The 16,190-nt window shown below is 37.4% G+C and overlaps 1 protein-coding gene across 2 annotated transcripts in view; it reads left to right on the top strand.

The window, feature by feature from the left end:
* Positions 1-16,190, top strand: part of NRG3 (neuregulin 3) — a 1,098,053-nt gene that overhangs the window by 387,560 nt on the left and 694,303 nt on the right. The window lies entirely within an intron of this gene.

Consider the following 16,190-nt stretch of genomic DNA (forward strand, 5'->3'; position numbering starts at 1 on the left):
AAGGAGGGAACTGTTATAGGATAAATACAAAGGTACTGAAAGAATAATAAGTGGAATGGAATAGAAAACAAATGAAGAACATTCACCAGGAAAAATTTGCCATGAAGATGAAACTAATGGCCAAATATATTACCATAAGTAAACAACATACCTTATTAAAGCAATGACGTTTCTAAAGTGTTGAAGCAGAGATCCAGAGCACAAGAAATTAAGGAAAAGCATAGCAATAAAAACAAAAGATCACATCACAGTACTCATTCACACCCATCATTATCTGTCCTGGGTCAGATAAACAAAAAAACCCAACAAACAAACTCAACCCAACCCAACCCAAACGAAAACAAAACCAAAAAACAGAAAGAGATGGCATATAAGCAGGTAAAACAAGGAAAATAGAAAAGAATGTTAAAACTAACAGAGAAATGAAAGTACATTGGAAGTAACACAAAGGAGAATAGAAATTGCTGAAATATATCATGAAAGGCATGGAAGTTGAATAAGGTGAAACAAAACTTTTTAATAAACAATGAGTTAAAATGATAAGATTAGATGAAAATAACTAATCTGGAAGACAACAATAAATTAAAAAGTTTCAACAAATCTAAATGGTGTCCCTGAAAAGGAGAAATGAACATGTAGGGAAGAAAAAAAATATTGAAAGTTATTTTTCCAGATATGAAGACATTTTGAGAATAAACATTTTTGACTTGAACCTGTGGTATGAAAGCCAACACTCTGGAAAATAGGCACACGGTAATCAGCATCAATGTCCTAATTGGCTTGACTTCTGAAATAAAAGGGAATCCTTTGGGAAGCTTGGAACAAGATCAAGTCCCGTGTAAGGCATGACCTCAGAATTCCCCTCAGCAATATTCTGCATTAGGGGAGAGCAGATCAATGACTCCTGTGTCTTTGGGGAAGACCGTGTGACCTAGCTTCCTAAACTTAGCTAATATATTGTTCAAAGTAAAGGCAACTGACAAACATTTTCTGACATGTAATGATTCTGGGAATCTAGTTTCCAGATTCCTTTAAATGTTTTCTTCCTACAAAAATGAATGGAGGAACTATGGCAAAAAGACTGGTGTATTTCTGTAGTAATGACTGATAATTATTGTAATAAACATTGTAATGGTAATACTTCTCTCAGTTATGTAAAGAATTAGATGCTCAATTGGTTGGACTTAGAAAGGGACAATAGAATCCTCTCTTGCAAAACCTTCAGTCCAGTGGAGAAAATACACATTTTATATTATAATAAAATGAACACTTAAGGTAAGTCCCAGTGTGTATAGGGGAGAGGAACTTTGGTGGCAGCAGCAGTGGCCAACAGAATCTTATAAAAACATAAATCCAGTCTTATGATGCAACATGGATTGGGTAACTTATCAGAGACCTAGGACAGATAATGATGGGTGTGAATGAGTACTTTTCTGTGATCTTTTGAACAAAGTTGTGGTGAAAGTCTATATCCTCTCCTTGGCACACCCTCTTGACATCTTTATTGTTCACTGTCTGTTGCCTGTGTTTATAGTAGAGATGGATCTTCTCCTAAGGGACATTTGCTTACATTCCAGACTTTGCTCAGGAGCCTCTGCCTTTTGACCCTTTTTCTAGTTACTAATATACAGACGTTTGTTGGTTTTTCTCTTTCAATAAATTTATGGACATGATTTCTCAGAAACTTGCTCTGGACCTTCTTTTTGTCTGTACTTCCTCCCTAGGATGTCATTCAGTCCAATGGCTTAATACCATCTATATTCTGATGACTCTCCTGAGATTCAGGTTTGTGTATTTGTCTCTTTGTCTACCAGATGATTTTCAGATACTTCCAGCACACAGCACTTTGGTCCCCTCCCCACACTCACTCCTCCCCCATTCTTCCTATTCATGATAAATGGCACCATTATACAATCAGGTGGTCACACCAGAAACCTTGTGGTTCCTCTTGATGCCTCTATGTCCCTTCCTTGTCTGTGCCACCACCACCTACTCACTCTCACCTATGAACCTTGTAACTCATCCACCAGAAAACGTGTTTATTCTTCCTCCAACATAAATCTCAACTTCAGCAACTCCTCTTCATTTCCACGACCACCAACTATACGAGGCAAACCACCATTGTTTTACCTCGTCTGTTTCAGCGATCCCTACACTTTCCCCTTCCATAAACCCTTTTTCAAGGGCAATTTGAGTGATCTTCATGAACCAAAACACATCACTCCCTAGTGCAAAACCATCCTCACTGGCTTTTAGCTGCATGCAAGAGGACACGAGGAAACACCCAAACCTTACAAAGGTCCGAAGGTCCTCTCGACGTAATGTGGTCTCTTCTTTGGTTTTTCCAATCTAATTTTTCACTCTTTCTCCCCGCCCCCCCCCATTGCCCCACTGTACTCTAACTTAATGGTGCTTTTGAAATAGTTTCTAGAAGTGTTCCTGGTCTCGATTTAAAGGAAATTTAATTACATAAAGGTCTCTGTAGAAAAACTTTCTCTGTACTCTGTCTAAATGAATGCCTCCCCAAGGCATTCTCCATCTCAGCAGCTTGTTCATTTCCTCCAGAGTAGCTGACCACAGGCTGTGGTTATGTTTTTTTTGTGACCTTGTTTGTGTCCCCCTCATCTGGGCTGTAAGTTCCAGGAGGGTAGGGATGATGTGATTGGCTTCCTTACTCTCTGAGTTTCAGTTTCCATCACAGTGTAGTAACATAGTAGGCACTCAAGAGTAGGCACAGAGTAGGTCCCCAATGCATAATTGTTGAATGAATGATTTAAGTTCAGTTTGGTTAAAGCTCTTGTTAAAAAATCAAACATTATTAGCAAAACAAAAAAAAAAAAGAAAAATGGGGAAAGAGAGACGAGCCAGAGCATGGAAGGCATTGTAAAATTCACTGAGATTTGGGTTTCAATTAGTGGCTTCAACTGACCGAGTTCTTTCCACTGAGGCAAGTCAAGAGAGGCCAGAGAGAGAACGCTGAGGAGACTGATGCTGACAACGTAGCCCACACTGCACTCCTCGCCACCTCACCCATGGTGGTTATTACTACGCCGTGTACTGGGTCTCCACGTGCAAGTTTCTTCCTGTGGCTTTGCCTGCCGTGTTGCTCTGTAATTGGAACTGTTTATATTTCCTTTCCTGGCAAAAACCCTCAAGAGAAAGGACTTTACTTCAGTCTTACCTTATACTGATTCTTTCCAAGATTTTTTTTTTTTTTTTCTGAAGTGCCCTAATTAGACTCAGTTTCTTCCTTGCGTTCTCAGGAACTTGAGTGACAGTAATTCTGTTAAATTTGGGGAGCCATATGAGACCAGAGCAGGGGTTAGCAAACAATGGTCTGCAGGCCAAATCTAGCCTGTTTTTCTAAATAAAATTTCGTTGGAACACAGCCACACCCATTCATTTATGTGTTGCCTTCTAGCTATAACTGCAGCGTGGAGTAGGTGCTGCTGAGATTTTGTGGTCCAGAGCCAAAAATATTTACTCTCTTATAGGAAAAGATTGCTAATATCTGAACAAGGATGTAATCTCCTTTATTCTAAGCCTTCAATATAGCGTTAGAAGAGTTTAACTGCTCTTTTGATATCTCCATTTATATATTAATAATTAATTTGAGGGGAAATCAGATTTTGTTTATACCTCCCAATATCACCTAGTTCAGACCCTATGATGTTCCAGGCATTTGCTTAATCGATACATAAAGCTTTCTGTGACCTTTCCATCCCAAGTAATCTCTTGCTGCTTTCAGCATCCATGGTGTTTTGCCTCACATAACACTTTATCTCCCATAGTGCTAGAGCTCACCTGGTGCTTTATCTCCTGTGGCACTCACCATTTTGACCTTGTATGTGAATCATGTGTGTGCATGGCTACAGGCCTACTGGTGTGGCATTGTGTAAAGAAAATTGTATTTTGAGTATGACAGATTGTTAGGCTGCATAATATTAGGTTGGCCAAAAAGTTCATTCGGGTTTTTCATCCTGTGTTATGGAAATGCCGAACGAACTTTTTGGCCAACCAATAGCAAGGATTGTGCCTCTTTTGCTGACCTGGAAACTTGCCCAGTGCCTGCCACGTGGTAGACATTGGCATGAATAGGTCTGAACCACACCTTTATATGAATAAGGACTTGCCTCCTTGTTTTCTGTTGATGCCGATAGAAGTGGATTAAACCAAGCATTATTCAGCATACCCCACCCCAGGATATACATCCCCACACCCCCAACACACACACATTTCAAGAACTTGAAGGTAACTTTTGGGCACTGTACTTTTATAGTCATTGGTTTGAATTCCAGCTCTATCATTTATCAAGGAACTTTGGACAAGATATAAAATATGATGTTTGATTTCATCATCTTTCAAATGCAGCTGATTGTAGCCACCTCTCAGGCCTTTAAGAGGAAGTAAATGAGGTATCGTCTGGAAGGAACCTGCAAGCCTCTAGGTCACGGTAGATGGTCAGTAAAGGTCAGTTGTGTCCCAAAGACCTGTGACTTCCATACCAAGCCACCTAGGGAAGTCCTGCTTCCCAGCCGTGTTCTCCCACTGACTCATACTCTCCTGGGATGTGGGAGCCACTCTTCTTGACTGCAGGTGACTTTCCTGCTCCCTGTGATTCCTGATCCCCTCATTCAATCTTTCCCACATAGCATTACAAGCTGCCACATTGCTGAAGCCAAAACTCTGAGTCATTATTGCTGTTTCTTCCATCTAGTCCATCAGCAAACCTCCCTAAATATATCTTTAATCTATCCATTTCTCAGTCATCTGCTTAGCCCAAACCACTATTTTCTTCTCCCTGGTCTGATAGGAAAAAACTTTCTTACAGGTCTTCTACCTCCATCTCCAAATGGAAGTTGGATGATCTTTTAAACACACATATCAGGCAATGTCTTCTCAAAACTCCTAATGATTTCCCATGATGATTGTCATGAAATCAGATTCCCCTGCCATGGTCTGCAGAGCCCTCATGACGATACCTCCAACTAATTTTATATCCTGGAGATTTTTTCACAGTGTACCAGGCTCGAGGCCCCGTGGACTGATATCAGTGACTTCAAAAACCAAACTTTTTCCTGCCCCAGAATCTTTGCGCCTGCTGTTCCTTCTGCCTTTACACCTTTCTGCCTCTTTTTGCGTGGGTCACTCTTTATATCTATCAGGAGGCAGTTACAGTTCTACTGTCAGAAACCTCTAAGTACCCTGTGCTTCCTATCACTTTTCTTAGAATCCTGTTTTTCTACTTATTCTTATCACAATTTGTAATTCTATATGTAGCAAGTATTTACTTCTGTGTTTGTTTGGTGAGATCCTACTTCTTTATATATGTCTGCTTGGGTCATTAGTGTATGTCCAGCCCCAGTGGATTATTTTACTATATAGCAGTGCTTAATAAATTATTTTTGAGTGAATGAATGAACGAATGAACCATGACTTTAGGTAGATTTACCTCTCCACAATATGTTTTCCTTTGAATATAAATGGCTGGCTGAAATTCTGCCCTATGTATTGAAATGTATCTTTTCTGAGAAAGTTGTGAATATACCAGTGATTTAAAAAAATGAATGGAAGTCCTTACATGACTTTTACTCTAAGTCCCTTTCAAGATGATGCTTTTCTCAAATCTTGGAATAAGAAAAAAATAAATGCATTTTGTTGGTTTGCTCTTCAGCATTTTAATTTTCCAAGAGCTTGGAGAATTCTCTTTGAAGTTTAGTGCACCAAAAAGTGTAATAAAATGTAGTATTTCTTCCAGGTTTCAGTTGATAAGGAACATTTTAAGATATCTTTCGGCAGTCTCACAGTGTATTTGTTCTCTGTAACCTTAAATGTGAAGATATTGATTTTAAAATATTGGAAGTAGTCGTAAAGGTAAGATTCTGCATTAGCTGCATATCTCAGAATGATTTAAAAACAACAAGGGTCTTGATTTTAAGTGGAATTATGAAATGTTTTATGAGTTTTTTTTTACAAAGTCTGCATTTTCTATAACTCATGAATATTCTCGTAGTGTTCTTTCACCATTTTAGAGTCTAGCAAAACGAACTTGAATTCAGACTGTATTCTAAGTATCACTGATGACATTAACTCTCCTATAAAATAAGCATATACGAATGCCTGTTTTAAAAAGCTTAAAAAGAGAAAAAAATATTTTTGGGTTATGTAATATATTAATTGTTGTACCATGAAGTGACAGTTGTTATCCCAATTTTGCCAGCAAGGAAAGAATCTTACAGGAAAAGACCTTGCTTGAAGTCACACTGAGAGTATATGGCTGTTAGCATTTGGACTCAAGCTCTTTACACTTCACAGCAATATTCTTTCCATTGCTGATTGCCTTCTGCTTTTTTATCATCCAGTCTTGTCTTTTTTCTTTCTCCACCCCCACTATTTTGTTTACTTGAGCCCAATTGCCATTCCATTTCCCCTGTCTCCTGGAGGCCACCATTCTAATTTACATGATGTGTATATTTTGATTTGCATGTATTCTTGCAGAATGTGTATTATTTTGTATGCATGCATTTTTACTTAATGCTATTTCATGTTTTGTTTGATTAAACACTCTATTTTTAAAGACTCCTCCATATGAGCATTCCTGTATGTGAGCATCTAAGCTTTTGCATCTCATTGTTGCAAGATACTTTCTTGGTGTGCATCTACCACATTTTACTTATCCTTTATCTCAGTAATGGAGAGTTAATTTTCTTCCAACTCCCTTCCATTTAAATGACTATGTAAATAACATACATACTTGCATAGAGTATGCAACTTTTTCTTTGGGGATGTATATCTAGGAATAAATTTCCTCTGACGTAATGCATGTGTCACTTAATTTGGGTCATTAGGCCTGAGTTACATTATCTTACCTAGTGGTTTTCCTGTGTCTCACACCAATTTTTTCCAATTTAATTGGTGTACAGTGATACTTTATTATTGTTTTAATTTCCCTGATTACTAATAAATTTAAGCTTCTCTTTGTTTACTTATCAGCATCAGGGTTCCCTCTTCTGTAAATTCTCTATTCATATCATTGCCTAGTTTTCTGTTTTGGCTATTTCTCTTCTTGTTGATTTGTAAGAGTTTCTTTTTTTTTTTTTTTTTTTTTTTTTTTTTTTTTTATTTTTTTTTTTTTTTTTTTTTTGGGGGTTAGATTTTTAATTCATGTTTGTATGTGGTGCTAGCTTATTTCTAGCTTTATTTTTGCTATAGAATGAACCAGTGTTTCTAATACCATCTATTAAGCAATAGAATATCTACCATATTTTCAGATTTATTTATGAAGAGAACTTATTTTTACATCTGGAGGAAGGAAAATAACTCTTTAATATCAAAATGCCTTTCCCACAATAGAAATTCAATGAACATTTTTTTCCTTATGGATGCAAATAACATTTTATGTCTGTTGTGGATCTAATCAAAAATGCTTTAGGTATGTTTGTGAGTCTGTAAAGGCACATTTCCTTTTGTTCTTCCTGCTTCAGGCTAGAGTTCTCAGTGGAACTGTCATGGGATTTTAAGTTGAGTATTTCAAAAAACTCTTCTTTGTTCTTGGCAATTAACATACCATTATTGATATAATTTTACATGATTATGTCAGTTTAAATGAGAAACTAAAATTGAAAGGAAATTCTCATTGATTAAGGATAATTTATTTGAATTTGTAAGTTATATGCATTTGAAACAAATGGTCATCATTTGCAGGCCTTTTATTTCATCTCCAAACACAAAGATGGAAATGTAGATTTATGATTAGTTTAAGATAAGTTTGATAATAGCACTGCATGAATTTTATAGATTCCTTTTTCTCTAAATGATGACTGCTTAAGTTGGAATTTTTGAAGTATGAACTAGAACTGAAGGGGAAGATGAAAAGTTAGAAATGTGTTCCTAATTCCATTTAGGGAAACAGACTTTCAGTCCACAGAGATCTCTGACACTATTTCAGGGAATAATCTAGTGGAGGAAGATGGACCAGAGTGAAGCATTTAGCTGATTATGTAGTTCATTCAAGAATAAATAGGCTATTTACTTTGTCTGAAAGTTCAATAGATTTGGATTTCAGTCAAATGGAATGACATTAGATCTTCCTTTATTAATGTTGATACAAGTGTGTTTAGAGAGGGCTTCTATGAGTTACTGCTAATAATTTCTTTATTGGTTGAGTTTTCTTCTGTCTCATTTGCTCAGTGCTTCAATTTTGTAGAGATCATCTGATTTTTGACAACATTATGAGGTGGGGAAGTGTATTCATCCAATTTCATAATGACAGCGTTTCACTCCTGTAACTTTGTAACTTTCTTAAGCAAATGCTGGAGAAGGAAGTTGCAAGAGGAAAGGTTTTGTTAAGGATGCACACATTTTTGGAGATGACATACTTTGAATTTGTGGTAGAAAATATGAGATCTGCTGATTTTCTGAGCTAGAAAAATTCATACTTTCTATATATATTACAGCAGTGTCAGAAATGATCTCTAAGAAGTAGGTGTAAAAAACTTGTAAAAAAGACAATGTTGCATTCGAATTATGGATGAAATCCAAATTATAAAAACATTTAAATATATCCCTTGAAAATGTAAATTCTTTGTCATAATTTGAGATTTAGTGGGAACAGTAATATATAGGAGAGTGTGGCACATAGATCAAATCGCAGCTCTGACATTCCTATTTTGAGACCTTAGGCAAGTTACAACTCTAAGCTTATGCCCTTATCAGTAAAATGTCCATTTTTTTTTTTTTTTTCTTGCGTTATGCGGGCCTCTCACTGTCGTGGCCTCTCCCATTTGCGGAGCACAGGCTCCGGACGCGCAGGCTCAGTGGCCATGGCTCACGGGCCCAGCCGCTCCGCGGCATGTGGGATCTTCCCGAAACGGGGCACGAACCCGCGTCTCCTGCATCGGCAGGCGGACTCTCAAGCACTGCGCCACCAGGGAAGCCCAAAATGTCCATTTTTGATATCAAACAAGGGGATATCTTTTGTGTCTCGGGTCTCAATTTGCCTTTCTTTTTCTTCCCCAACCCCTGTTCCCAGATTCTTACATTAAAACAGCTAAACTAAGCTTTATCCATAGGAAGACACATTGTTTATCTTAGCTGGTCTAGCACTTAATACGTTTTTAATTGTCTGCCTTTGACTAATGGCAAAGGGGAAAGCCCATATTTCTTTAGAGAAGTGAAATAATTTGCCTTTATTTACATGAATCTTGTAATCTTTGTTCTTTTATGCTGGTTGCTAATTATATGTGTCGAACCAGTTATCTTAAGTAATGGAAGTTAAATTCCCCTAGTGATTTAAAATAGAAGAATGGAACTTTTGTAAGCATTACAAGATGGTTGTTCTTTTGGAAATACATCATGAAGTCTCCAGGATATATATATATATATATATATATATATATATATACACACACACACACACACACACACACATATATTTGTGAATTACCATCTGTGTAGAAAAACAGCCCCACTATAGCATTTTGCTGAGTAGTATGGAAGGATCTCTCTCATCATGCTGCTTTCAAACAAGTTAGAGAATCACAAAACTGAAATTTACTTATACAAATTCATAGTACAGATCTGGTTGATAAAGTTTTTATCAGCATGTTTCTTCAAAGAAACAAAAAAAGAAGTTTTGTTTGTTTGTTTTCAATTAGGAAAAGTAGTTTTAGCCGTTAAAAAAAAAAGTACAACATTTACATCATAAATGATGTTCTCTTAAACAGTTGTTCCAAGTCATTCCTAACAATGGGATAGGAAAAATTAGAACCCGTGAAATGCAGGGGATATTTTAGGAAAGACACAAGGAGGTAAGAAACCTGTGGATTCCAGAAATATTTAAGTTCTAGCCACAGACCAGAAATAGTAGTAAATGCTAAGAACATTTCCATGAACAGAACACACAAGAATGTTTGCCCCTATGTAGGTCTTTTATTTTTCTTTTGAGCAATTTCTAAGTGCTAAGTGAAATAATGAGAATTAAACATGATTTACTTATGAAATAAAATTAAAAGAAAAACGTTATAGGAGTGTAGATCTGGAAGGTCTCATTCTGCTGAGAACATGGACATATATTCCACATGAACATGTGGAACATGGACATATGTTCCACATTTGGGAACAGAACTGGAAAGAACTGATTGTTTGTGTAATAGAAGATGCCTTTGGAGTTCCTGTGGAGGGAATTAGGTATAAAGAAAGGCTGGGACTGTGAGTGAGAGCAAGAGTGAGGGTGAGAACAAGGATGTGAAGCAAATGTCTTCTCCAGATATTGAGTTTCTACACATCTCAGGTAAGGGACCATTCCCCACCCATCTAGCCACTTCTTCTGTATTTATAATGTCTGATTTTACTGGAAAGGGGCTCTATTGACAAATGCACAGTCTACTCCTCACTGATACTTCTTGCCTGAGTTTTTATCTGTGCTTGAGCTTTTTGAGCAAGAAATGTTAAAGATCTTTCATTAGCCTTGTGCTTAAACCTTTGGCTAAATGTGCTTGATCCTCAAGAAAAAACAGACAATAAAGAACAAAACTCACCATGATAGAGGGTTTTTATGGAGTGTTAACATATATTCTTTGTTCAGCTTTTGCTTCACATTAGAGCAGCCCTGTTCAAAGTTAAAGTGATATGTTGGCAGAACATAAAATCAAACCAGATTTAGAACTACAATATGTGAAAAATAAAGCAGACTTCTGGAAAAATCAATATATTGGTCACAGGTGATCATCAACAATGACTCTAGAAACATCTCTAAAATAGCAGAAAAGAGAGAAAGAGAAAATGGAGGAGACTTAATCAAAGAAATAATAAAAGAAAATTTCCCCCACATTTACAACTAAGTGTTCCAGCACAATTTTAAAAAAAGCCATGTCCGAGATACATTGTGATGAAAATTCACAATACTAGGGTTAAAAGAAAGCCATAAAATCTTCTCAAAAGAAAAATAGAGTCACATCCTAATGATCAGCACTCAGAATGACTTTAGACTTTTCAATACAGTTCTGGAAAGTAAAAGAAGTTGTAGCAGTGCATTCAAATTCTGAAGGAAAATAGCTCAGTTTGAATTGTCACGTTAGGGTTAAAGTGGATTAACTACTCTTATTTTCCTGAAGTTGATTTTTTTAAAGTTTAGATCTTTAAAGTCTTGATTCAGGCTAAGTTTTTGACTTTGAAGAAGCTACAGACTGAACTGTAATTGTGAGTAAAATTTATATTTTTTTATTGTGCATATAATAGTTGTGTTGTTTATGGACAAGGAGAGAAATTGTTATGAGAGGCTGAATAATATTTTCAAAGATAACATTTAATAGGAGAAATTTCGATTTCAGTAGAGATTTGCCTGAAAAGTCACATTAAGCTGTGGTTTTTTAATGTTAATTATGCTGCTGTATTTTTTCTGAATTTGCTGAATGAAAGTAGTAGATAAGAAAGAAGGTGTGTAAATACTTTCTTAATCAGGTCTTAGAAAGCAAACTTAGACTCTCATGGTCTTTTCATCATCAACAGGCTTTTTACATAAAAGCGTAGAAAGACCCCCATTGTGAATTTTTTCTTTTGTCCTATAATACTTTCTCACATCTTGGACATTGACAATTGCATTCATGCTGTTAAACTGGCAGGGAACCTAATTATGACTTTTTATTTGAAGCTCAGATAATCTCAAAGCTCTTTAAGAAGATTATTACCTTAATCTATCTGCTAAATTCTTCAATGCACTTATGAGATCTATGGTATCAACTCTGTAGATTATAAGAGAGATTTAGAGTTTAGAAAGATGGTGCAATGAGTAAAGTGAGCACTAGACTAGAAATCTGAGGACCCAGGTTGTAGCACTATCTTTGCATATATCCCTTTGGGGTGACTGTTACCTAATTGGAAAAACAAAGGCAGATGGGTTGTTTTTTTTGTTTTTGTTTTTGTTTTTTGCGGTACGCGGGCCTCTCACTGTGGTGGCCTCTCCCGCTGCGGAGCACAGGCTCCGGACGCGCAGGCTCAGCGGCCATGGTTCACGGGCCCAGCCAGTCCGCGGCATGTGGGATCTTCCCGGACCGGGGCACGAACCCGTGTCCCCTGCATCAGCAGGCAGACTCTCAACCACTGCGCCACCAGGGAAGCCCATGGCAGATGGTTTTTAATGTGTAAACTCAATCTAAATTTCTTTGATTCTACTACGCTTCTTCCATACTTTGAATTCCCACGTATTTTGCTTTGGTGCGGCTCTATATATGCATAATGATATAAAGGGCTTATAGTTTTATAAGCGTGGTAAAGAGGAGCGTATTCTCATGGAATGTTAAAATATGGTTATCTACTCTGATTCACATTTTTAAGACTGTGAAAATACCAGTGATCATAATATTACCCTGATTTTGCCCACCTTCCTGCTATTCAACATACCCTGTGAATCACTCAGGGATTTATTCCTGAGGAAAGCATGACATATGAATGAGAACTATAGGATAGACCTTGTGATAGTGAATTTTTTTTTCTTGTTTTGGTTGGTGGCTTTATATCTTTGAAGTTTTTACATATGACCACTTAATTCTGTGGAGTCTGCAGTTGAAATTTGAAAGGCAGTCCCTGTGCTTAATTGGTTTATTTTGAAAGGAAAGAACTTGGTCCAGTGGCTGTCTTCCTTTTCTGAAGACAGTGGTATCAGCCCATTCCCAGACTCTGCCCTATTTTGCTCTCACATACTACAGAGCTTCTCATATGCCCCACTTGTGTGCCTTAGCAATCATTTAGGCTTTGACATGCATTTCTTGATGGTGTTACAACTTGTTTTTGAATTTATTTTCTCCAGGAAGCACTCCGTGATGAACAATTTAGCTGGATAACTATTTATTAAAGAGAAAACATAAGGGATGAAAAGTCTAAACAAACTTTTTTCCTAGAGATGGATGACAAGGGCACCTACTCTTTTGGCAAACAGTATAGTTATTGCTTCCCTGATTACCAAGCTGGGGTATGCTAATGCTTTGGCATGAAAAATTGAAAATTAATCTCAATAATTGATGTCTGACTAAAAGAGGTCAAACACAGTTATAGCAGGAAAAAAAAAAAAAAACCAATGAAAGGAAAATTATCTTAGTCCAAATCATGACATGCCATGCTTTGCTTTTACCGAAAAAAGAGGGCATTGATATTGACAAGGATTTTGTACAATAGTGAAGGGTTCAGAGTTATCTAGATGTGAATGACGACCCTACCTACTAACTACCTTGAGCAAGGTACTACAACACACAGCCTTGTTGTCCTTATCTCCCGCACAGGATCCCATCCTTAGCCTTGGCTACCTCAGAAAACTGCTAGAAGGCATACTAAAATTACATCCAGGGAAGTCTGTTGTAAACTGCAGTGTATCAGGAGCTGTGATAATGCTGTTTGCCATTCAGCTGCAGTGCCAGCTGCTGGGGATTAAGAAAAGGCTTAGGAAGGTCTGATGTTGCCTTCAAGAGGTGAAGGGAAACATCCTTGATAACATTGTTACTTCCCAGAGAATCTGCTCTTCCACATCTGCTCAATTCAGTGAACGTTTTTTAGCATCTGCCTTGTGTATTGTACCCAATGAAGTGCCGTTCGTATGTACTTTAGAGTCCAAGTTGCTTCATGATCCCCAGGCTTCCAAAATCTCATATTTGATACAACTACAACCAGAGAAATGTTAGAATCCCAGGCATCTGTCTTCAAATCATGACCATGCTTTGCTTTTACCGAAAAAAGAGGGCATTGATATTGACAAGGATTTTGTACAATAGTGAAGGGTTCAGAGTTATCTAGATGTGAATGACGACCCTACCTACTAACTACCTTGAGCAAGGTACTACAACACACAGCCTTGTTGTCCTTATCTCCCGCACAGGATCCCATCCTTAGCCTTGGCTACCTCAGAAAACTGCTAGAAGGCATACTAAAATTACATCCAGGGAAGTCTGTTGTAAACTGCAGTGTATCAGGAGCTGTGATAATGCTGTTTGCCATTCAGCTGCAGTGCCAGCTGCTGGGGATTAAGAAAAGGCTTAGGAAGGTCTGATGTTGCCTTCAAGAGGTGAAGGGAAACATCCTTGATAACATTGTTACTTCCCAGAGAATCTGCTCTTCCACATCTGCTCAATTCAGTGAACGTTTTTTAGCATCTGCCTTGTGTATTGTACCCAATGAAGTGCCGTTCGTATGTACTTTAGAGTCCAAGTTGCTTCATGATCCCCAGGCTTCCAAAATCTCATATTTGATACAACTACAACCAGAGAAATGTTAGAATCCCAGGCATCTGTCTTATCCCAAAAAGGAACATACAGAAAAGTATTATACCTGAACCAAACCTTCAGATGAATTCTGGGATATTCAGACCAGAATCTAAATGCTGGACTCTATTAATACTTGGATACTTACAATGATTTATAATGATTCAATTTGAAACTATTTATTCAGGTGTAGCCTGATACTTAAACTGAATTTGAATATTTAAATGTTTTCTTTTTCATCACCAATTACTGTTGATTTTCTCTCTGCCAACCTCCCCCAAAGATTTTTTCACCTTAAATAATAACAAGAACAATAGTAACAATAGTAATAGTAACAATTGCAAAGCTATCATTTATTTAGCTCCGCCATTGTTCCACACACTATTATTTCTGATTTTGTGATTTATTTTACCATGAAATTGTTAGCAGCAGCATCTCTATATAGTGGTTCTTCCTTATTACTCATTAACTCTTAGCCCCTTGCAATCTACTCTTTTACCTGGCATTAAAACTGCTGCCCTGAAAAGCACCCCAGGGTAACTAAATTCACTAGCTTTTTCAGAATCCTAATCTGCTTTGGCTATTTTGTACCATTTGACTCTCTGCAACAGCTCCTCTTTTGGACATCCTCCATGTCCTGGCATCTGTAACCTCTACTGTCTTTCTGAGAGCACTTTGTGGTCTCCTGTGTCTACTCCTGCCATCGTACATGTAAATTCTCTCCCTTCATCCCCACTGCAACTCCTCAGTTTTAGGTTCTCATGGATTCTTATGAAGATGGTGAGCTGGCTTCTCTGCAAGGGAGCAGAGTGCAGAGGTTAAGGGAGAGTCTGGTGCCTGCCTTCCTGGCCCAAAACCTCTCTCTGTCCTTCCAAGCTGAGTGACCATGTGTACATAAAGTCAGTTTCAGCCCTCTTAGTGGTAAAGTGGGGGATAATAATTATAACTACTTTATGGGGTGGTTGAGAGGGGTGAATGTGTCACTATGTGCAAAAGGCTTAAAATAACTTCTGGCCCATGGTAAGTGGTTAAATGTTGCAATTATTGTTTTTGCTTTCATATTAGCTATTACTGTCATCATTTTAAATAGTTTTTCCTGCCATTGGATCCGTTGCCTTTGGTAGGTTCTGTGCAGGGAAGCCAAATTACCCTAAAACAAAACTTAGTTAACGTTATTAAGCTATGTTATATTTATGTTTAATATTTATATTCTATATTGTCTAAAAGGTTTAATAAGCTCGTCTGTTATTCAAAACCTCTCAGTGGCACTGGTTTGTCTTTCTAGCCTTATCTGCCAAAACTCACAGTATAAAATTCACTCTTGGCATCTCCCTTCCCTACTGTGTCTTCCTTACTTTCCTTCTACCTCCACGCATTTAAAATCCTACTTGCCATTCACAAGATTTAGAACAAAGGCTACCAGTCCCTTGATGCCTTTTGTAATCCTCTAGATCAAGAATAAGTCTATCCTCTCTGAAGCCCTTAAGCAAAGCTCTTTATTTTTAGGCTTCTTTTGGCCTTATATCTTTCTATCTGATATTTTAGTTATTCATGTACATGGTGTTATCTTTCCTCTTAGATTATAAACTCCTTGGGAAAGAGCTTTTGCCTTTATGCAGCCTTCCAGCTCCCAGCACAGGACATTACACCGAATAATGTTCAGTGAAGGACTATTGAATTCATGTTGATTTCAACAGAATAGAGTGGATATTCACTTTCCATCTTGCTGTGTTTGCATAGGCCACTGGCCCTTTTGGCTTTGATGAATGGAGAAGACTTACGGAGGTTCTTTCTTTTTTTTCTCCTCATCTTTTGGGTTTTAGAGTTGCGTAATAAACTGAACAGTACAGTGCTTGGCTCACTGTAGTAAATATCTGTTGAATGATGAAGAAAATAAATAGTAAACATTGCTGAATGAGAAAGAAAAAGTAAATAGTGAGTGAC

The sequence above is a fragment of the Lipotes vexillifer genome, unplaced genomic scaffold, assembly GCF_000442215.2.
Source record: "Lipotes vexillifer unplaced genomic scaffold, Lipotes_vexillifer_v1.1 scaffold674, whole genome shotgun sequence".
Lineage (NCBI taxonomy): Eukaryota > Metazoa > Chordata > Mammalia > Artiodactyla > Lipotidae > Lipotes > Lipotes vexillifer.